The sequence below is a fragment of the Canis lupus genome, chromosome 15, assembly GCF_003254725.2.
Source record: "Canis lupus dingo isolate Sandy chromosome 15, ASM325472v2, whole genome shotgun sequence".
Lineage (NCBI taxonomy): Eukaryota > Metazoa > Chordata > Mammalia > Carnivora > Canidae > Canis > Canis lupus.
In genome coordinates this window covers 39,076,937-39,101,250 of record NC_064257.1, presented here as the reverse complement: position 1 = coordinate 39,101,250, position 24,314 = coordinate 39,076,937, and the positions used below count along the sequence as shown (strand labels likewise).

The 24,314-nt window shown below is 36.4% G+C and overlaps 1 protein-coding gene and 2 pseudogenes across 14 annotated transcripts in view; 2 read left to right on the top strand and 1 right to left on the bottom strand.

Annotated features, from left to right (window-relative positions):
• The window catches only part of ANKS1B (ankyrin repeat and sterile alpha motif domain containing 1B), a 1,053,015-nt gene that overhangs the window by 116,739 nt on the left and 911,962 nt on the right, over positions 1-24,314 (top strand). The window lies entirely within an intron of this gene.
• LOC112654702 (dolichyl-diphosphooligosaccharide--protein glycosyltransferase subunit 4-like) lies at positions 13,929-14,083 on the bottom strand (annotated as a pseudogene).
• LOC112654273 (60S ribosomal protein L11-like) lies at positions 17,596-18,292 on the top strand (annotated as a pseudogene).

The following is a 24,314-nucleotide window of genomic DNA, read 5'->3' as shown; positions in this document are numbered from 1 at the left end:
TGTTCTTCTCTGGAAGAATTGAATGACTCTGAGGAAAAGGCCTCCATATATCTGGAAATCCTCCAATGCAAGATTGCCTTCCAGTCCAGTTACTTGTAAGGAAAACCTTTGTATCAGCAATTCCTTTCATACCCACAAAGCTTTTAATCAGCATTATAGTGTTTCATTAAAAAAAATAAAAAGGTGTATAAAGACAATATAATAGTTCATCTACCATTTAGATACCATGTTAAGTGATTTACATGTATTATTGCATTTAATCCTCACAACAAACAGTCTTAGGCAGGAAAGTATTAGTAATATTATCTCCATTTCAGATACGGAAACTGAAGCACAGAGTAAGAAACTTGTCCAAAGTCATGCAGTTTGTATATGATTAAGCTAAGATATGAGTCTGGCAGATGGACTAGCAAGGAACATAGATTTGGGAGTTACATGGGAAAACTTCAGATTATAATATATCCGCTGTTAGGAAGAATTTAGAATAAGATCCTTGTGGTTTTATTTTAAAATGTGTACTTAGAATTGGCATACTTACCATTTTCCTAAATAGATAATTCCCAATGTGAACCTAAGAGTTTATAGAGAGAAGAGGCAAAATTTACTAAATATTTTGGTGATTTGATTTCTTTTTAGATTGGAGCACTGATTCCCAATCTAGGATCTATGAATGCCAAGGGGTACACAAAACCAGTATTAATCTTTTAAGATTGTTTTCAGTATTAAAGAAAGCCTAATGAAATTACATATTTATTTTTCCCTAAAGCTGTACAGATGAATTAAAATATCAGGTTTATCACCTCCTTATTTTATCACTGGGTCATTTGTGCCAATAAAAATAGTTATCAGCTTGCTGGATGGACATTTCTGATTTTTGTTTTACATTAGTGATTTTTTCCTCCCCTGGTCTTTTTTCTTTTTTCAATTGGAGTATATCATACACACAGAAAAGGGCACTCAGTATAAGAATACAACTTAATGAATTATTACAAAACAAAAACCCCATGCAATTACTACCCAAAATAAGAGATAGAATATTACTATCACTCGAAACACCCCTTATGTTTCCTTCCAATTGATAGTACATATTTTTGTTGAATATATACCTAGGAATGATATTACAAGGTTTTGAGTTATTTCTTTATGTTAACTGCTGGAAATTTTATTATTCTTTCACAGTTCGATCTCTTATTAGGAATTATTTTTGGAAGTGATGTGAGGGATATGTCAGTTTTCATTACCCATATTAATATTCAACTGAACCAGCACCACTTATTGAAAAGATCATTCTTTTTTACCACTCTCCAGTGACACTTGAAAAATATAGATATGGGTCTGTTTTGTACTCTGTTTTGTTTCATTGACCCTTGTATTCATCCATGTGCCAATATCACACTATATTTTATTTCTTTCTCCAAATTTTTATTTAAATTCCAGTTAGTTAATGAGTGTTTCAGGCATACAATTTAGTGATTCAGCACTTCCATACAGTACTCAGTGCTCATCACAAGTGCCCTCCTTAATCCCCATCACCTATTCAGCCCATTGCCCTGCCCACCTTCCCTCCAGTAACCCTGAGTTCATTCTCTATAGTTAAGAGTCTGTTTCTTCATTTGCCTCTCTCTCTTTTTTCTCTCCCATGTGGCATACACACACACACACACACACACACACACACAATGTAATATCACTCATTCATAAAGAAGAATGAAATCTTGCCATCTGTAATGATGTGGACGGAGCTAGAAAGTATAATGCTAATCAGTACCATTACTATTTTATTATTTTAAGAAAGATTTTATTTATTTGTTTGACAGAGACAGAGAGAGCACAAGCATGGGGAGCATCAGGCAGATGGAGGGGGAGAAGCCACTCCTTGCTGAGCAGGGAGCCTGACATGGGGCTCACTCCCAGGACCCTGGGATCAAGACTTGAGCTGAAGGCAGATGTTTAATGGACTGAGCCACCCAGGACTTCTCTCTACTCTTCTTCTTCTTTTTAAATTTTTAAAATGAGATTTTATTTACTTATTTGACAGAGTATCACACGATTTAATTACTGTTGTCTTGGTATCTGATGGCATGTCTCTTCCCTTCTCTTCAAGATTCTTTGATATTTTTCCTACTTTAATTTTAGAATTGGCCTGCCAATTTCTACCAAAAAGTTACTGGGATTTTTATTGAAATTGGATTAACTCTGTAGAGCAATATTAGGAAATTGACATGTTTTTCAGTATTTACTCTGTGAGGGGAGTATATTTCTCCATTTATTTAGACATCCTTCCAATTTTTTTCCAGCTTTGTTGAGATATGATTGACGAAAAATAGTATATTTTTAGGTTGTATACATGATTTCTTTTTAAGATGTACATGTAATGACAATATACATATATATTTAAAATAATGTTTTGTAGTGCTCTCTCTAGAGATTTTACCCATCTTTCATTAGTTTTATTACTAAGTATTTTATATTTTTGATGTTATTAATGGTACCATTTAAAAACTTCTGTGTCTATATCTTTTTTTTTTTTTTTGCTGCTGCTGATGTATAGAATCACTTGCTTTTTTATTTTGACCTCAAATCCAATGATCTTGTTATATTTCCTTAGTAATTCTAATTTTTCTTTATATTCCTTTGGATTTTCTACATGATAGTAGCAGTTTTGTTTCTTCCCTTTCGTCGCTTATTATCTTATACTTCCTTTTCTTGCCTATTGCATTGGCTATAACTTCCAGTAATGTGTTAAAGAGCAGTGGTGTTAGTGGCATCTTCATTTGGTTTCCATTCTAAAGAAGAAAGTTTTCATTGTCTCCCAATTAAGTATGATGATTGTTGTAGATTTTTATTTTTTATTTTTTTTGAAGTGTAACATGGATAGTGGAAGTATACATATTTGTATATAGCACAGTTTTTGTAAACTGAACACATTTGTGTCATAAGCACTCAGATCAACAAATCAGACCTCCTGAAGCTCTTCCTTTACTACTGCATTTACTACTCCCAAAGGATTATCACTCTCCTGATGTCTAAATGCCCCTGTTTTTTTTAAATTTAAATTAAATTAGCCAACATAAAGTACCTAGTTTCAGATGTAGTGTGCAATGATTTATCAGTTGCATAGAACACCCAGTGCTTATCACATCACGTGCCTTCTTAATGCTCATCACCAAATAACCTCGCCCCTCCAACCACCTCCTCTCCAGCAACACTCAGTTTGTTTCCTAGAGTTAAGAGTTTCTCATGGTTTGTCTCCCTCTCTGATGACTTTCCCTTCAGTTTTCCCTCCCTTCCCCTATGATTCTCTGCGCTGTTTGTTATATTCCACATATGACTGATATCATATGATAATTGTCTTTCTCTGATTGACTTATTTCACTCAGCATAATACCCTCCAGTTCCATAGGTTTTTAAAATAGAAACTGTAATCTAAGACAATTCTATTACTAGTTTGCTAATTTCTTTTTATAAATCATAAATTGGTATTGAATTTTATGAAAGCTTTTCCTGCATCTATTGAGATGATCATATAATTTTTCTTTCTCATGCTGTTCCTATAGTAAATTACATTGCATTACTAGAATAGACTGAACTTGATTATCCCTTTGATCTATTGTAGGATTTGATTTCCTGATATTTCATTTAGCAGTTTTGCATTCATATTCCTGGGCAGGATTTGCCTTTGATTTTGCTTTCTTGAGATATCCTTATACAGTTTTGGTACTGTTATCCTGACATCCAAAAACACATTTGGAAGCGTTTCTGTTTTTCTGTTCTATGAAAGAGTTAAGTGTATTAATTGGTGTTATTTCTTAAGAATTTGGCAGAATTAAGAGATTCATTTAAAAAGTTGTCTCTAGGATAGATTAGAATGGGGAGGAAATGGAGTTAGGGACTTCTGTTGGTTTTTGTTATAATTCTGATATAAGGTGATAATGGCTTTGAGTAGGTAGGTGACATGGGAAAAGGAAGGAAAATAATAGCAATACTGACCTTTTGGCTAATATTGCTTTTATTTGATTTTTTACAGTGACTTTGGTGAATAGAAGATTTAAGGAAAAGATGAATTGGGAACTGTAAGGTTTGGCTTTTAAGTTACTGAGAGATTACTGGTGCCACTGACTTAAGTAGGAATGTTAGGTTCTTTCTTTTCCTCTTCTTTAAGAAGGATTACTGAACATATGTGTTTATTATCTTCCTTGAACCACCTTTGCAAGACGAAATAAAAAAAAAATTAGTCGTGATGCTGGAAATCAGGAAGAATGGCCTAAGAAAACCATAATTCCCTTATCTGTAAAATCATAGGCTTAGATTAGGTGATTGCTATATTTTTCAGATTTCTAAACTTCCAGTAATTATATAGGCTAACTTACAAATTCACATCTTCTTACGGTAATTTATTTCACAGAAGAGACCTGGGAGAGCAAATATTAGAATCATATTTTTGACAATTAATTTTTTGACAAATTACTCTTTTTTTTAAAACACAATTTACTCTTAACACAAATTACATTTTTGGGAAAAGGCATTGGAATAAGGCAGTAGTGTTGAAAACGTGAAGAAAAAAAGTCACCATTTAAAATGTGAGCTACATAAATTACTTTACTACTTCGGACAGCAAATAAATCAATGCAGCTTATCTTAATATAATAAATTTTGGCTCAAATATGATGAAAATTGAGTATTGGGGAAAGGTAGCAGGACACAGTTAATTCTGATAAAAATGAGGAAGAGTTAGGTGAGCAAAAAAAAAAAAATCTTCCTCCAAGTTCTATATGTGTTTTTTTTTTCTAAGATTTTTAAAATTTATTTATTCATGAGAGACACAGAGAGAGAGAGAGAGAGAGAGGCAGAGACACAGGCAGAGGGAAAAACAGGGGGATCCCTGGGTGGCGCAGTGGTTTAGCGCCTGCCTTTGGCCCAGGGCGCGATCCTGGAGACCCAGGATCGAATCCCACGTCGGGCTCCCGGTGCATGGAGCCTGCTTCTCCCTCTGCCTGTGTCTCTGCCCCCCCCCCTCTCTCTGTGTGACTATCATAAATAAATAAAAATTAAAAAAAAAAAAAACAGGCTCCCTGCAGGGAGCCCGATGTGGGACTCCATCCTAGGACCTCGAGATCACGCCCTGAGCCGAAGGCAAATGCTCAGCCTCTGAGCCACCCAGGCATCCCAGCATTAGGTGTTTATACAGCAAAGTTTTCTTGTCCTGTCAAAACTCCAGTTTTGGGACACGATCTTTCCATTCCTAAGCCACTCTACTTTAGATCTGAATTTTGTAGACCATCTCCTGGGAAGAGCCTGGATTATTAGTTATCTCTGTCTAGAAGGAAGGCTGGGCACATTGATTTATGGCTCTAACAGGAATGAAGACAATAAGGAAGAGGGAGTTCTCTAAAATGAAATGGAGTGCTGTTACCAAAAGAAGGAAGAAATGAATTATAGGCAACCGGCTCCCCACGAATGTTTACTATATAGTCCAAGTTGAGGAATATGTCTAAGCAAAGGAACTCCTACTTTAGATGGAATAAAGACCAAAAAACTCCACAAAAACCCCAAACTCTTCTATTTTGGCTGGCTTCTAAGCTGGGTTCTGCTTCCCTACTCTTCCAGCTTCTATAGAGTAAGTAGATGACTTCATAAGTTTGCTTCATTTCAAGTCCTTTTTCCTCGGCTTCTTAACTTTCCTTCGGAGGTATAGTTATATAAACATGAATTTCCAAAAACTCGCAGCTCTCACTTGGATGCTGAACATTTGCAGCTGCCAGAATTCCCCAACTATTCTTTCCTACACTGTCCAGGATGTCTTGGCACCAACGGCTTCTGCAACTAAAATGGACCCTGGCCGACTTCTTCAAACACTGTATAAATAACCTATTTTTTTCCCATGGGGTCATTTTCCATTTATAGACTTGAATAAAGGGCAGTTAGGAGTCCAGGAGGCCAATCTATGAAGGCTGCTAAAATATCACTGGGGTAGACTGGAAACATGGCACTAGTTAGCTCAGTTTTCTGTAATGCGACAAAATCTAAATTTGTCACCTTTCCCACTCAAGAAGACAGTATCTTGGAGTGGAAAAGTTATTACAATTGGGTAGTGCCCTTCCACCATGAAGGAAGCTTTGAATCTTAAGGAATATAGGTTTGGGGATCCCTGGGTGCCTCAGCGGTTGAGCCTTTGGCTCAGGGCGTGAACCTGGGATCCTGGAATTGAGTACCCCATCAGACTGTCTGCGGGGACCCTGCTTCTCCCTCTGTCTGTGTCTCTGCCTCTCTCTCTCCTCTCTCTCTGTGTCTCTTATGAATAAATACATACAATTTTTTAAAAAATAATATAGGTTTGAAAGGGAAACCAAAATTTTTTTTTTTTTTAATGATAGTCACACACACACACACACAGAGAGGGGCAGAGACACAGGCAGAGGGAGAAGCAGGCTCCATGCACCGGGAGCCCGACGTGGGATTCAATCCCAGGTCTCCAGGATCGTGCCCTGGGCCAAAGGCTGGCGCTAAACCGCTGCGCCACCCAGGGATCCTGGGAAACCAAATTATTAGCCTAAGACACGTATACCTATTTGGTTCTGTTAGTGTCTCACACTAACTGCTCATTAACACTGATGGTATTTGCCTGAAATTGGAGATGCATTTCAGGAGGGTGGAAAGATCACTAGGCACAGGGTCAAGAGCTATAAACTGTAGGCTTAGTCTTATTTACCTCTACAGATTCCAAATTTAGAAGAAATGAGGTAAGCTACTCTTATTCTCTGCCTGTGGTAGCTCAGGATCTAGGTTAGAGCTAACTCATTAGTGTCTCGAGTGCATTCTGCTTTGGGAAGTAATGATGGTACCTAAGGATGGAGACTCTCCTATATGCAAGATACTATCTTGGGCTTTTAAAATACATCATCTAAATCACCTGGCAACTGCCCAAGATAGGTGATGTTATTCTCATTTTACAGGTCAGGGAGCTTTCCACGGCTTAAGAACTTGCTCAAAGTCACATGGCCAGTAATTGCCAAATCTAAATTCAAACCGCCATCCTATGTAACTCTAAAGCTCATATTCCTTCTTTCTTTAAGAATTTTAGAATCTATAAATTCATCTTTGTATGCTGCTGTCTGACTTATCTATCACAGAGTAAGCTAGGAGGGAAGATTAGTGAATGTGAACAAAGGCCCAAGATATGAATGCTTAGATATATTCCACTTAATAATATATGGTCCAGTAGTTTGAGTAAGAGTTTGTGAAGGAGAGTGTGATGTCATTTTGGAAGTTAGATTGAGGTGGGACTGTGAAATCCTTTGATGATTATGTCAAAGGATTTTAAATATTTTCAACAGTCATTATGAAACCCCTGGAGATTTTTTTCCCAAAGGGAAAAAGGTGAGGGATAGAACTGTTTTTTCCAGCACCAGGAAAAGTGAGTTTGGATTTTGAGGATGTTGAGATACAGGTTCTAAGGAGATCCTTGGCATGGCCTGGAAATGCATGATTGGCCTGTGGAGAGAGATCAAGGATTGATAAAAATATTTTAGAGGTGCCCATATAGAAAAGCAGCAAAAAGAAAAAAAAATCACTACCTAGAGGTTAGTCTATATATGAATGAGTGAATGAATGCTATAGCCCGCATGAAAGTGTTAGTTCCCGACACGGTTTGCCTCTCCATTCCTTGTGACATCTGGGTGTAGGGATAGAGAATTCTGTACCATAGCGTTCTTTCCATCTGGTCTAGGAATCCTGGGTGAGCTCTCTGGAGACATCTGCTAACAGGGATAAATCCAGCTTTCTTTCTAATGTTGTCTTCTCACCATCACATTTTCTCTCTTTCACTCCCTTTCTTCCCCGTGGGATTCTATTTCTCACACTTACTGCTGCAGTAAAAATGTTTGGTGGCTTCATGTAAGAGAAAAGTACAGTGGACTTTAGCCTTTGGCTGTTGAGTGGGAAGGTGAAAGCAGCGCATTAGATTAATTGGTGATTCTGTATGAAAGGCCCTAGCGTATCCCTAAACCTGAATGGCACTTTACACCTTTGATAACCGAGTAGCATTCATAGTATTTAGCTGCATTGAGCCAGACATGTGAACTAGCTAGGCTACTTAGCGTTATAAGAAATAGGAGACAGTTTTTAGGACGTATTTGCCTTGGCAGAATAATAGCACCCTTGTTCAGGTGACTATTAGATAAAAATAAAAATATTTTATGGCATGTGAACTGGGGTTCTTTAGATGTCTTCAGTCTACCTTTGTGCTTTTTCATATTGTCAATATTATATAAATAACACAGATGTTCTGCTTTAAATGTACCTTAGGAAACAGTCCAGTGCCAATTTTGACTATGGAGAGCCTTTCATGTTTTTCTACTCTGAAACTTCCTCTGGGCTTTTTTTTTTTTTAAATATCCTTTTGCAAATGCAATCCTGAAATGCTTTGTTTCCTTTTTTTTTTATGCATAAGAGCATGCTCATTGGAAGCATATTGTGTGTGAAGATTGTCTCTTGTTCAATTTTGTGCACTGATGGTGAGCAGAAAAATCATTTTAGCTTCCTTCTTTGTAAAAATGATTTATACAACACCACTCCAAAAATTCAGTGTTAACAGTAAAATTACTTCTAGAGCTATTACAATGAAGAATAAGAGAAAACCTATGTTAAAAATGAATAATGCATTTATTTTAATCTTTGGCTTCACTCCTCCACCAGCTTCCTATTTGGCTACTAAAAAGGATCCGGTTAAATTCCCCAAAAGTGTTAAATTTTTTTTTTTTTCTGGAGCTGCTCCAGTAGCATGTCAAAAGAATTTTGAAAAGAACAGTCACTTATGTATAACAGCTTTGGAATACATAATAGGATATATTAGTATGCTTTTAAAAGGATCATGGATAGAGCATGAAGAATATAAAAGAAGTATGTGAGCTCCTTTATCGTTGTTCATGATTAAACCAAAATTGTTTGCATGTGAACAGATTTAATTGTTTACAAAATCTGCATAACATTATCAACAGAATGAGATATGGGTGAGGGAGACATAAGAGCTTTTAGACTGATTATGATTCATAGATGTTCATCTAATAAATTGCTTTTCCTAAATATAATCTGAAAGAAAAATAGCAATAAAAACAATTAGGTACTTATAGACAACTAGAAATAATTCTGTTGATTCTATATTTTTAATTATATGTTAATCTGAATCAGGAGGGTAACAAGACTTAGAAAATGAATAAAGTGTCCCTGGATTCTTTAGGAGGGTTAGCGATGGGATAACTAGATATCTCTCTTTAAAGAAATTGCTCTTCTTAACAATTTGGTTTACTATACACAGGACTTTTTTAAATAGTGATTTTCTTCCTTTAAGTGATTAGCTGAAAACAGGAAAGACCTCAATATCACCATTCTCTGCCTCTAAAAATGCTATATTATTTCATAATTTATAACTGAATACATCTATTTCTACTTTCTCTTACAGATTTCACTCTATACTGGTCAGATATGAATGGGTCTTGGACAGTACGTAAAGTTGTATTGTTTATGGAATGTGCCTAATGATTGTGGCCTTCCGATTGCTCTACTGATCCCCAGGCACACACACTTTTGAAACCATTCTCCATGTGTCCTCCAGAGAGCTCTTTCTAAACTATGTAGTTGATCATATCAGTAGACTACTTAAGATTCCTGAGAGACTTTCATGACCCCAGCCTTTGTGCAAAGTCTTCCCTGTGCATATTTTCCTGTCACCAACCTCCCTCTATTTTTCCTGGAATTTTTTTTTTAAGGACACAACTTAAGCGCTCATCTCCTTTTAAAAAAAAATTTTTTTTTTAAAAAGATTTTATTTATTCATGAGAGACACAGAGAAAGAGGCAGAGACACAGGCAGAGAGAGAAGCAGGCTCCCTGCAGGGAGCCCTATGTGGGACTCAATACCAGGACTCCAGGATCATGCCCTGAGCTGAAGGCAGACACTCGACCACTGAGCCCCCCATGCGTCCCTCATCTCCCTTTTTAATGAAGCCTTCTCTATACTTTTACAGGCTGATTTGTCCTATTGTTTTTTTTTAAAGATATTTTTTATTTATTCATGAGAGACACAGAGAGAGAGAGAGAGAGGAGAGAGGTAGAGACACAGGCAAGAGAGAGAGAGGTAGAGACACAGGCAGAGGGAGAAGCAGGCTCCCTGCAGGGAGCCTGACATGGGACTCGGTCCCAGGTCTCCAGGATCACACCCTGGGCCAAGGTGGCTCTAAACTGCTGAGCCACCTGGGCTGCCCTGTCCTGTGTTTTTTTTTTACCTTGTGTCTTCATTGTAGAATTTATCATAACATCTATAACACTTTTTTTTTCAATGTCCATGTTTGTGTTGTTCCTTTTCTAAACTCAGAGCTCCAAAGAGGAAGGAAGCCAAGTAGTGTTCCCAAATTCCCAATAAATATTAATCTTTGAGATTAATCATAATTCCTAGAAATTCTTGGGAATTCCTGAAAGCATAAGTTGTTCTTAAAACACTTCCAGCAGTCTTTATATGCTGTTGTCATTATTATGAATATCTAAAATTTTGTATGTGATATAGAAAATGTTAAATTTAGTAATATTAATAAAGAAGTGCACTCAAATACTAGAAAACACCAGTGAATAGTTAGTGGGTTTTTCAAATTATTTAACATTTAGACCTCCTAGTAAAGTTTAACAGGCCACATAGAATCACATGACAGATTGCTAATGTAAGAACTTATTTTGCTTCTAAAACTTGTTATTTCTTGAAATGTTACTCATAGGGTTTGTATGAAGTATATTATGCATATAAATATGTTAGTATTTATTTTATTTTTAAGAGTGATTCACTCTTAGCAGCAGATAGGGCCATGAGTACACACATAGCTTGACAATAGCTACAAATGAGACCAACCAGTTAAATTGTGACCCTCTTTCTTCTAAGTTTGCCTGCCCTGGTTCCTAGAAATGTTGACCTTAACCTTCTATTCCTTGTATTGTGTCAGCACTTCCTGCTCTTGTTGCCACCTTGACATCTGTATGTTCTTTTAACCAGTAATGTTTCTATGTTATTAAACATTAATTCTCTCAGCAGAATTTTAATTCTTTTCCTAGTTCTGATTTTCCTATTTCTGGACTGATCTTTTTGAGGGGGGATTTGGAATTCAAATAAAATATAAATTTTATGAGAAGTTCTGGAAACTAATTCTTACATGGAAACAGTTTCCAATGCCTAGCATATCAGACATTCAGTAAAATATTTTGATGTATTCCTTTTTTAAAGATTTTATTTATTTATTCATCGAGAGACAGAGAGAGAGGCAGAGACACAGGCAGAGAGAGAAGCAGGCTCCCTGCAGGGAGCCCGGTGTGGGACTTGATCTCAGGACCCCGGGATCATGACCTGAGTCAAAGGCAGATGAGATGCTCAACCACTGAGCCACCCAGTCATGCCTTTTGAGATATTTCTTAAGTGAATGTTCCTTTGTAGTCCTAAAGCATCTAAGGCAGTGTTGGGTATGTAGAGATACTTAAGATACTTTATTGGTTGAGTTGGGGGTTCTTCTGAATCAGTGTCATGATTAAAGTAGGGCATCAGAGTTTGGATTTGATATTGTCACCAGTGCTGGGTTAGCTTACATTATTTTGGTGACTTGGGAGCAGGTATCCTTTATTTAGCTAGAACCTATGAGAAAACTCATAAAATGGATAAAATTCACCAAAGAGTCCCTGTTATGCTTTTGTAGCACTCTATACCTATCTTTTATAGTGTTTCTATCTATGGCCATTCATTAATTACTTATCTGATTATTTGCTTGATGTTTGTGTTCTTGACTAGACTAGGCTGCCCTAGCAGGGATGATTTCTGTTTTGTTCACAAGTGTGATCCTAGATGCTGGTTAACCTACTGTGCTGGTTAACCACAGTACATGCATGGAATAAGCAGTTTATTAAGTATTTGTTGTATGCATAAGTTAATAAAGGAGTGGTCTGAATGAAGCAGAATACCCCAGAATGTGAACCTGTTTTATGTGAGATCCCTGAGAGCTTCTGAAGAACATAGTTTGAAAACCACTGCTATATTCCTTGACACAGGTTGCAGAATTATGTCACATGGTCTTGTGAAAGATTTTCTATATGTAGGACTGGCAGTGAAATGTCATTTCCCCAACTGTATGCCCTTTGCCCTATCTGAGTAACATCTTTCATTTTAAAATATAGTGCATTATTAGTATTGTCATTGTTCGTATTATTCCTTGTGACCTCTTTAGAAAGAGTGTTTCACCCCTTTCAACTAACTAAGTAATTACTAATTACTAATTACTAATTACTAAGTAATTTTACCCAAATAACTCCAAGGATATGCTACTACAGTGTTCTAAACTCTGAAGATTAAAAAAAATTCCTTGTTTAGATTTTTAGTATCTTCTTCTTGTTTAGTGCAACTAGATTTGTGAAATAGAATAGTAGGTATAGTAATACTTAGAACGTTTTTACTTATGTCCTGATTTCATCATGGTGATCACATTGAAGTAGGGTGAGGGTGGAAAATTGAATTCGGAAAAGTTGAACTGGAGGGGATTAGAGATCGAGGTATGCGTCAGAAGAGACATCTAATCTTCTGGATAGGTATTTTAGATAAGAACTCCCCGAACGTGGGACTCCTGGGTGGTTCAATGGTTGAGTGTCTGCCTTCGGCTCAGGGTGTGATCCTGGAATCTGGATCGAGTCCCACATTAGATTCCCTGCGGGGAGCCTGCTTCTCCCTCTGCCTATGTCTCTGCCTCTCTCTCTCTCTGTCTCTCATGAATAAATAAATAAAATCTTAAAAAAAACAAAAACCAAAAATAGCTCCTTGAACATGTTAAGACTTTCCTCAACTTGTTTTCACTCTAACACAGAAGGCCATTTGTATTCTTGTGATTTTAGAGTTTCAAATGGTCAAGATGAAGAAACCCAGTTTAGTTCCACACAGGACTAGTTTCTGGAGCTGGAAAATATAGAGGTGGAGAATAGCTACTAAGTCAGAATATTTGGTTGTTGTCCTGGAAAACTAAAATTTATGCTTAGAGTGAAAATGTAGGTGTCCTATTAGTACATATTTTTATGGAAAGTCAAAAAGAAGCTAGAAAGGAAGAGCATATTATTAAATCTCTTGTATTTTAAATTTCCAAAATACGAATTCTTGGATTTTTATCAGTTTTTTAGAATTTCTTTTAGTTGTGGGGAACTTGGACTAGTGTTTTTATTTGTGGCTGATTTAAGAGTATATAGAACTTAACTAAGTAGAATTTTTCCCATATATGTTTGTCAAAAGTGAAGAAAGTTATCAGTTTTGAATTTGACATTAACACAATATTCACTAAAAACAAAAACAAAGTACAATATTCACTGAAAAATAGCAATCAAGCAAATTTAATCTATTCATACAAAATTAACTCTATCCCTTGAGTCACTTAATGTAATTGTGCTATTTCTGCTTGGGATTGTAAAATGCTTTCAACTATTTTATAGGGATTAAAAAAGAAGACAAAAATAGCTATTTTATATTTATAAAAACTTAGGATTATTAATGTGTTTTATGTACTGAAAATTTGTGTTAGATGATAGAGAAATTGGCTCACTTTGAAGTTACACGGTTAGAATAAAGGCTACAGCAAGAAGATGGGAATTTCAGATTACTAGGGGACTTAAGAAAAATATTATAGAAAAGAAAGAGTTCATAAAAATAACAATTCAGGTGATGAATGGATCGTCTTTTTTAAACTATATTTTTATATTGGCGAAAGGGGGCCAGTAATGGGCCCTACTCAGTGGCAGCTTCTTGTTCCATAGGGTTAAGGAAGACTTTGAGGAAATATAAGTTATTTGGAAAAACCCAAATATAGTTGTTTATATGTTGAGATGGGTAGAGTGATGAAGGGAAGTATGAAGGCCCCTCACACCCTCCATCTTGCCTCAGACTATGTCCTGGAATCCTGGGGCAGAGAAAGTGCCACTTTCATTCCTGCTTCTTGGGATTGTTGACAGTGATACAGAACAAGCAGGAAGAGCGACACACCTAGCATGTTGGCCAAGATGGCAAGCTGCACATCTCTGATCATCCCGATTAGTTGGGCTTGTTTCAAGGCAATGTGCGCACAAGCTCCAATGAATGGACAATTTTGAAAGATAAACCAATGACTAAAAATATGATTAAAATAATTGTTTTATTTTTTATTTTTATTTTTTTAAATATTTTTTATTTATTAGATACAGAGAGAGAGAGAGAGAGAGAGAGAGAGAAACAGGCAGAGGGAGAAGCAGGCTCCATGCAAAGAGCCCATGTGGGACTCATCCCAGGTCTCCAGGATCAGGCCCTGGGCGGAAGGCAGCGCTGAACCGCTAAGCCACCGGGGCTGCCCTAAAACAGTTGTTTTAGAAGGTAGAGAAAAGATACAAAGAGAAAGAAATTAGAGGGGAAAAAAGGCGTATGTGATACATCCAGGGGATCTAACATTCTCATCATAGATTTCTAGAAAGGGAGAATAAGTAGATAGAAGAAAGGTGAAGATAAATTTGAATCTTTCAATTGAAAGTGCAGAGAAAATGCTAATCAAAACTAGGAAAAAAGACCTGTACACAGATACATCCTGGCAGAATTTCTGAATCTTAGGGACAAAAATAATCTTACAAAATTCCACACTGAAAAAGCAGGTACTATTTAAAAAAGAGAGAGAATCAAATTGACATTGGTCTTCCTGACCATAATAGTGGATGCTACAAGATAGTGGAGCAGTATATTCAGTATCAAGGTAAAAAAAAATTGATTCTATTATATGTATTCAGTGTATACATGTGTAGCTATATATATATATATATATATATATATATATATATATATATATTTTTTTTTTTTTTTGGTAGTATCAAGGCAGCCATGTCAGACAAAACTCCTTAGAAAGTTCTTTGGACAAATGAAGTTGAACTAGAATCAATACCTCAAGTAAGGGAAAGACTAATATAACTGAAGTGACTGAAAATTCTTGTTACGAGGTACAAACACAAAACAATTGTATTTTTCCAATTTCTACTACCACTGTGTTCTATAGAAATCCCTTTCTTGCTGAATGGCACATGCCCCAGTGACATATAACTCTAAATCTAATTCTGTAATTTTCCACTTTCTGTTATTAAAAGTCACATTCCAACTATTAAGACATTTCTGTTCATTTTGTTTAAATAAACCCACAGAGAAGTACATACATAAGTTTAAAGCACAGGTCATTTAGTCATTACATCTGTATGTCCAGAATCCAAATCGAGAAATAGAATATTTCCTAGTTGTGCCCTGGTCTAGTTACTATCTACCCCCTACCCCCAGGGCAATTTTATCTTGACTTTTAAGATGATGGATTAGTTTTCTTCTTTTTGAACCCATTACCTATTCAGATGGAACATACTGTATGTACTTTTTTGTACGTAAATTCTTTTGTTCAAGTTTATGTTTGTAAGACTCATTTATTTCTGGAGAGTAACCACAATTTGTTCTTTTTCATTGCTTTGTGGTATTCCACTTTATAAATATACTACAGTTTATTCTTTCTGCTACTGATGGAGAGTTTTTGGCTATGATGACTAGAGTAGTTCATGCTTATACATGTCTTTTGATGAATATAGGTAAGAATTCCTGAACTGCTTGTCATAGGGTAGACATACATTTTAATAAATGTATGAAATTTTTTTTTTTAATTCTTATTTATTTATGATAGTCACAGAGAGAGAGAGGCGCAGAGACACAGGCAGAGGGAGAAGCAGGCTCCATGCACCGGGAGCCCGATGTGGGATTCGATCCCGGGTCTCCAGGATCGCGCCCTGGGCCAAAGGCAGGCACCAAACCGCTGCGCCACCCAGGGATCCCAATGTATGAAATTTTAATAAATACTGCTAAATAACTTTTCAGTGTTTGTACCAGTTTACACATCCACTAGCAGTGTATGAGCATTTCAGTTGCTTCCTGTTCTTGTCAACACTTGGTATAGTCCTTTTTTTTCTTTTTTCATTTTAGTCATTCTGGTAGATGTAGTGGTATGTCATGTAGTGTTAATTTGCATTATTTTTGATGACTAATGAAGTTGGGCAACTGATTTGTATGTGTTTATGTGTGTGTACATACATATACACATATATGTTTGGTATTTGACCATTCTCTTTTCTAAAATGCCTGTTTAAATACTTGCCCATTTTGAATTGGGTTGTATGCCTTTAAATTTAAAAAATAGATTTATATCTTTATGTGTTCTGATTATAAATCCTTTGTCAGATAAACACACAAATACACTCAATTTTTTTCTCTCACTTTATGGTGTATGTTTTTATTGTCTTTTTAAAAAAGATTTTATTTATTTATTCATGAGAGACACACAGAGGCAGAGACACAGGAAGAGGGAGAAGCAGGCTCCCTTCAGGGACCCCGATGGGGTACTCCATCCCAGGACTCCGGGATCACACCCTGAGTCAAAGGCAGATGTTCAACTGCTGAGCCACCCAGGCGTCCCTTTCTGAAATTTTTTAAAAAAGATTTTATGAGAGAGCGGATTCAAAATCACAAATGAAAGAGGAAAAATAGCATCTGACACCACAAAAATACAAAGAATTGTAAGAGAATATTGTTAAAAATTACATATCAATAAATCGGACAAACTAGAAAAAAATGGATAAAGTCCTAGAATCCCATAACCTACCAAAACTGAATCAGGAAGAAATGGAAAATTTGGACAGATTGATTACTGATTAGTAGCAATGAAATTGGACCAGTGATTTAAAAATTCCCAGCAAACAAAGCCCCAGGCCAGATAGTTGGCTCCATAGGTGAATTCTACCAAACATTTATTTTTTTACTTTTATTTTTTTCTCTAAGATTTTAAATTCAAGTTAGTTAACATAGTGTAGTATTTGTTTCAGAAGTAGAATTTAGTGATTTATGACTTACACATGTAACACCCAGTGCTCATCACAACAAATACCCTCCTTAATGCCCATTTCCCAACCCACCTCCCTTCCAGGAACCCTCAGTTTGTTTCCTATGATTAACGGTCTCTTATGGTTTGCCTCCCTCTCTATCTTATTTTATTTTTTCTTGCCTTCCCCTATGTTTATCTGTTTTCTTTCTTAAATTTCACATATGAGTGAAATCATATGGTACTTGTCTTTCTCTGACTTATTTCGCTTAGCATAATACTCTCTAATTCCACCCACGTTGTTGCAAATAACAAGATTTCATTCTTCTTCGGATGGAGTAATATTCCATTGTGTATGTACATATATACCACCTCGTTATCCATTCATCAGCCAATGGACATTTGGGCTCTTTCTATACTTTGGTTTTCATTGATTATGCTGCTGTAAACATTGGGGTGCATTGAATCACTATGTTTGTATCCTTTGGATAAATACCTAGTAGTGCAGTTGCTGGGTCATAGGGCAGTTCTAGTTTTAGCTTGTTGAGGAACCTCCATAAATATGATATGTCATTCTTTTGCTTGACTGTAAAACATAGCAAAACATGAAGCAAATTTAGAAGTACAAAGAAAATTTGGTAGTAGTTCAATTACATACTTTCTCTTCCTTCTCCACCATGGAGCAGGATCCAGGTGAGAAGGAGAACCCCATGCAGGAACTTTGCATCCACCAGCTCTGCCTCAACATCTGTGTGCAGGAGTTTAGAGAGAGTCTGACCCAGGCAGCCAAGGTGCTGGAGCAGCAGCTCACAGGCCAGACCCCTGTGTTCTCCAAAGCTAGATACACCGTTAGATCCTTTGGCATCAAGAGAAATGAAAAGATTGCTATCCACTGTATCGTCCATGGGGCCAAGGCAGAAGAAATCCTAGGTCTAAAGGTACAGGAGTATGAATTAAGGAAAAATAACTTCTTGGGGTGCCTGGGTGGCTAAGCTTCTAACTCTTGATTTCAGCTCAGGTCATGATATCGGGGTCATGAGATCGAGCCTTCTGTTGGGCTCTGTGCTCAGTGGGGAGTCTGCTTGAGATTCTTTTTCTTCCACTGCAATCCCCTCCACCCTGCTCATGTATGTGCTCTCTCTCTAAAGTAAATAAAATCTTTTAAAAAATAAGAAAAAATAACTTCTTTGATACTGGAAACTTTGGTTTGGGGATCCAGGAGCACATCTGGGAATCAGATATGACCCAGGCTTTAGTATCTATGGCCTGGATTTCTGTGTGGTACTACCCAGTTCTTAGCATCACAGATAAGCAGCACAGGACAGGCTGTGTTGGGACCAGTCACAGAATGGGAAAGAGGAGGTCACATGCTAGTTCCATGATGGGATAATCTTTCCTGGCAAATAAATTCCTGTTTCTATACAAAAGGCCAATAAAAACTTTTCAGTGAAATGTTAAAAAAAAAGAAAAAGAGGGGCAGCCCCCGTGGTGCAGCGGTTTAGTGCTGCCTGCAGCCTGGGGTGTGATCCTGGAGATCTGGGACCGAGTCCCATGTCAGGCTCCCTGCATGGAGCCTGCTTCTCCCTCTGCCTGTGTCTCTGCCTCTCTCTCTCTCTCTCTCTCTCTCTCTCTCTCTGTCTCTCATGAATAAATAAAAACAAGACAAGAATCATCCTGTATTTTAGTGGTTCTAGTCAATGCTATTGTTAAAGGAAAAAAAAATCCAAGATAAAGTCAGCTGTTTATGAGTTCCATCTGCCAAACTGAAATCCCCCTTGCCATGCCATCCAACATACTCACATACTCCAAGGATTAAGGTGTGGATATCTTTGGGATACTGTTATTCTGCGTACCACAGTACCTTTGGAAATACTTGTTACCTAAGAAGAGAATGAGGACAATAACCATTGCTACCAAAATCAAATTATGTTTCCCTAATAGTAGGACATTTAATGCGTGTCAGTTGGTTTATTTTTCAGGAATTATATCCAGGTGGAGAGGAAGAAAAGGTGAGGGCTGGAAGGAATAGTTTTATACTTTTAGCACTAGTGACAAAGTTGAAAGTGGGTTGGGTTCAGTTTTCCTCTCATGTTTTCTTAACTCATGGTTCTCTGCGTGTCTACAAGTTCTTTCTCATATTCTAAAATGCTGTATCATGGCATATATTCTATATATAGTAGAGAGATCATAAGTCATGTGATCATAACTAAAGTAGTTATTTCTGCTGACATTTGGCCAGTTCTGGTTTGCTGTGTGAATATGCTGTTGAAATTTGCATCAAGCAATTCAAGGTGTATATTTTTCATTAGAAAATGTTAGTGTAGTTTTGGCTATGGTGTCCCCTAGGTAAACTCATTTAGGTAAAATATGCATGTATAGTCTCCAGTGTGACTGTGTATTACATCTATTACACAATTTTGCTTAAAAGATGAGAAATTGTTAAATTTCCTGTGACTTAATTAACTGAGTATTTATTTACCATAAAGCCAATGTTTTCAGTTCGGCTTAGAAAGCATTTTTATTTATCAAAGTTAATCTTTAGTTTTCTCTTCTTCCCTGGAAATAATTACATAGGACCTTCCTTGTGCTGTGAGGTAAAGGAGCCAGGAGCCACCATCCACATGCAATTATCAGGCACTTGTAATACGACCAGTCTTTTTTTTTTTTTTTTTAAACTTTTATTTATTTATGATAGCCACACAGTGAGAGAGAGAGAGAGAGGCAGAGACACAGGCAGAGGGAGAAGCAGGCTCCATGCACCGGGAGCCCGATGTGGGATTCGATCCCGGATATCCAGGACCGCGCCCTGGGCCAAAGGCAGGCGCCAAACCGCTGCGCCACCCAGGGATCCCTACGACCAGTCTTAATTGCAGTGTACTTTAAGTATAAAATCAACCCTGATTTTGCAAACAGTACAAAAAGCAATGTAGAAATACCTCAGATAATTTTATATTGGTAGTGTGTTGCAAGGATATTTTAGAATATTCTAGGTGAAATAAAATATATTAAAACTCATTTCCCTCTTTTTACTTCTTTAATGTGGCTACCAGAAACATTAAATTTATATGTATAGTAACATTATTCTAGACACATCTGATCCATATGAGACACTTCTAATGATAATAGAAGCTCATAATAATAAAATTCTATCATCACTGTAGAGATGAGAACTTACAGTGCTCAGAAGTATGTGCACATCTATCCAGCTCATTTAAAAATGGAAGCAAACTATTAAGATACAAACTATAAAGAAGAACTTTGTTTTGCATTGCTTGAAATTATCTGATGTATCAGAAGACCTTTCCTGCATATTATTATGATCTTGCCTGAAGTGTTTGATGCAAATTCTGTATGAGTCAAGATGAGAATCAAGACAAGCTGAAACAGTCTTGACTACAAGGTGTTTACTCTAATGATACAAAGGTAGTGATCCGAAGGGGCGCCTCACCCCATTGTTTACAGCAGCAATGTCCACAGTAGCCAAACTGTGGAAAGAGCACAGGTGTCCATTGAGAGATGAATGGATAAAGAAGATGTGATATAGATGTACAATGGAATACCGCTCAGCCATCAAAAAAATGAAATCTTGCCATTTGCAATGATGTAGAGGGAACTAGAGGGTATTATGGTGAGTGAAATAAGCCAGTCAGAGAAAGACAATTATCATATGATATCACTCATATGTGGAATTTAAGAAACAAAACAGAGGATCATAGCAGAAGGTAGGGAAAAATAAAACAAGACAAAATCAGAAAGGGAGACAAACCATACGAGAATCTTAATCATGGAAAACAAATTGAGAGTTGCTGGAAGGGAGAGAGGGGTAACTGGGTGATGGACATTAAGGAGGGCACATGGTGTAACAAGCCCTGGGTGTTATATGCATCTGATGAATCACTACCCTCTACCTCTGAAAGTAATGATATATGTTAATTGAATTTAAATGAAAAAAAAAAAAAACCTCAACTGAAACAGTCTTATGCTGCTGGTGGTTATTTCCCATAAGTTGATAGAGGGTGTAGTGATCAATTTGTGGAGTAGTTGTGCCTAAATCTTATTTACTATACTTGTGAATATTGGCCCAAGAAACTCAAGCTTATGGTTTATGAATAATCTTCTCTAATATATAAAAGCTCAGGAAGTAAAACATTCTGACTCATGAATGTCTTGGTTATTTGAAAGTTTGGTTATTTGGTTTTCGCTAGAAAACCAATTTTGTTTATACTAACATACAAATCCAGTTTGTTCCATTAATACAAATACTTGACTTTGTAATTGGGGATCTTAGACTAGCTTAGAGCATTCATTCTGGGCAAGAATTCCCACATACAGAATTTAAAAATATGACAAGTAGTTATAGGAGATGGAATTGAGTGCATATTAGACTAACACCAAAGATCTATAAATTGCCCTTTTTTGGGAATATGTAATAAGCTTTTACAACTACTTAGAAACTCTTGCATTTTGTAAAACAGATTTATGTTAATATGGGCCCTCTTTTTAAATTTGAGGATTATTATCAAGAAACAAGAGGAGCACAGTGCAAAAAGTTGGAATGAAGTAGGACATTTAATGCAAAGCTTGAGCTTTTAAACAAGTTTTATTCTTTAAATCAAGTTTTTAGCTGAAAGCTTTGGATCTGGCTTATTTATAGTGTTTCAAATATGTGTGAATGTGCTATGACTACATGGATATGTGCCTGCAGGCTCTGTCAATAGGTGCAGTCAAATATAGTTATATACATGCTAAATTTCTATGCTAAACCTCCTTGCTTAAAAAAAAAATTTGTATGTATCCACATCCATTCTGTTTAGGAAAGCAGACATGCAGTAGAGATTTTTTTTCATGCTGTTAAAATGCTTGTTTTTTTTACCTGATAACAGGGAACTGAACGTGGGATAAGTAAATCAAATCTATAGACTGTGAATCTTATATTTTAGTTGTAAATATCAGTATCTTCTCTTATTGACTGTGTATGAAATAAATTTAGTATATCAGAGAAAGAATGCAAGCGTTGGTGGGAGAGGAAGTAAGAGGGGGAAAGAGAACATCTCAAGCAGACTCCTTGCTGAGCACAGAGCTCTCCAAGGGGCTCAATCTCACAACCCCTCAGATCATGACCTGAGCCAAAATCAAGAGTTGATTGCTTAACCGACTGAGTCACCCATGTGCCCCTGCCCCTTCCCATCATTAACAATTTATAAGGCTCATAACATGCAGGACATTTTAGAATTGGTTTGAGCTAATTTACAGTATTTTCTCATTTCTTTTCCATCCTTTGCTTCAGGGGTCCCTGAGCAACATAGTGTTCTAGTCAACTTTAACTAAAGCTTAGATTGCTCCAAAAGATACCTGTGCCCTTGCAGTTCTCTGTAATGGGAGTAACTCATCATCCAAGCTTTTCATTCATGGTAGAAACTTCATTCTTCTGCTCTTATCTATCATGTGCATACCTTCTCCCATAGGTTTTATTTTAGACATATACATTTGAATTTCCTCCCTCTTCTCTTTCCACCACTCTATCTCCCATTCAGATTTCTTTGTTCCTTCCCTTGATGTGCTAGCCTGACTCCCTTTCACCATTTTGTTCACTCTGTTCACCTTCCAGTTGTCCTGAGAACTCTCCTTCTAAAACATTGATCTTAATATCTTTCTGATGCTTAATATCTTTGTGATAAGCCTCTTAGTTCCTGGTTGCTTGCTGGATAAAGACCAAGCTTCTCGACATGCTCTAAGGCTCTATACAATCTGGTGTAAGCCAGTGTTTTCTCCCCTTATCTTTTATTGTCTTTTTGTTTTTCTTTGAAGGAGAATACATAATAATTTTCACTCTTCACATAATTCAGAGGTGAATGTTGTATTTTTGCCTGTATTTTTTATGTTAATGCAAATCTTATACAATGGAAAAAATAACATGTGGATATAAATGAATTAATACATGTAAAACATATAGGATATTAATGCAATATTTCTGCAGTTTGTTTTTTTTCACTTGATATGTTTTGGTTAACTCTCAAGGTCAACACATAGAAATCAAACTTATTTACTTTGATAGTTGATATTCCATGGTGTAGGTGAATCTTAATTCATTTTTCTCTTTTTGATGAGCATTCATGAGCTTTTTCTTTTACGGTATTAAAATTATATGGTATCTGGTTTTGTATCTGTAGTCTTCATATTAGTACTTTTATTTCATAGGCATCTAGAGGAATTTGCAGAAAAAATTGTGAAACAAGAAGCAATAAGAGGATCTGTTTACCACCAATTATAAATAATACTAAAAAATATGATTCTGGTGCCAGAATAAAGAAATCAGTGAATATAATAAAACCCCTAGAAATAGCCCAGCAATACATATAAGAATTTACTATAAGATAAAGTTGGTATTTGAAAGATGCAAGAAAAGGAAAAATCATTCAACAAATAGTCCTAAAAATGTTTTAAATGTTTGAGGGTGAAAAGTATTCATTCCCCTACCTCATACCATTTAGTATACCTTCCCTCAAATTTGCCGGTTATCCTGTCCAGAGACCATGATTTTTTTCCATCCCAGAGGAAAAATCTTCCATTCTGCTGTTCCAAGAAGAGGAGGGGATCTGTGAATCTGAGTTAGATTTTCAACCAATGTTGTTGCTTATTTCAGTATTCCATTACTTTTTAGTTTTGAGTAGTATTCCATTGTATGAATTTATTATTTATTTATTTATTTATTTATTTATTTATTTATTTCACAATTTATTTATCCATTCACCTGTTAATATTCATTTGACTTAGTAAATTGAGTTATTTCAGTTTTGGACTATTGTAAGTAAAGCTTTATGAGTATTTATGTATAAATCTTTGTGTGCACATGTACTGTCATTTCTCTTGGTGAACTACCTGGAGTGGTACTGCTGATTGCATGGTACTCATAAGTCTAACTTTTTAAGAAACTGCCAAATTGTTTCCCGAAGTGGTTGTACTATTTTATGTGCCGACTTTCAGTGTGTGAGAGTTGTAGTTGATTTAAATCCCTGCGAACATTGGTATGTAAAGTCTTTTTTATCGTGGCCATTCTAATAGATATGACTAGTATCTCATGATTTCTCTTTTTTTTGTATATTTTTTTTTATTGGAGTTCGATTTGCCAAAATTTAGTATAACACCCAGTGCTCATACCATCAGGTGCCCCCCTCAGTGCCTGTCACCCAGTCACCCCATCCCCTCACCCACCTCCCTTTCCACTACCCCTTGTTCGTTTCCCAGAGTTAGGTGTCTCTCATGCTGTGTCACCCTCACTGATATTTCCCACTCATTTTCTCTCCTTTCCCCTTTATTCCCTTTCACTATTTTTTATATTCCCCAAATGAATGAGACCACATAATGTTTGTCCTTCTCCGATTGACTTATTTCACTC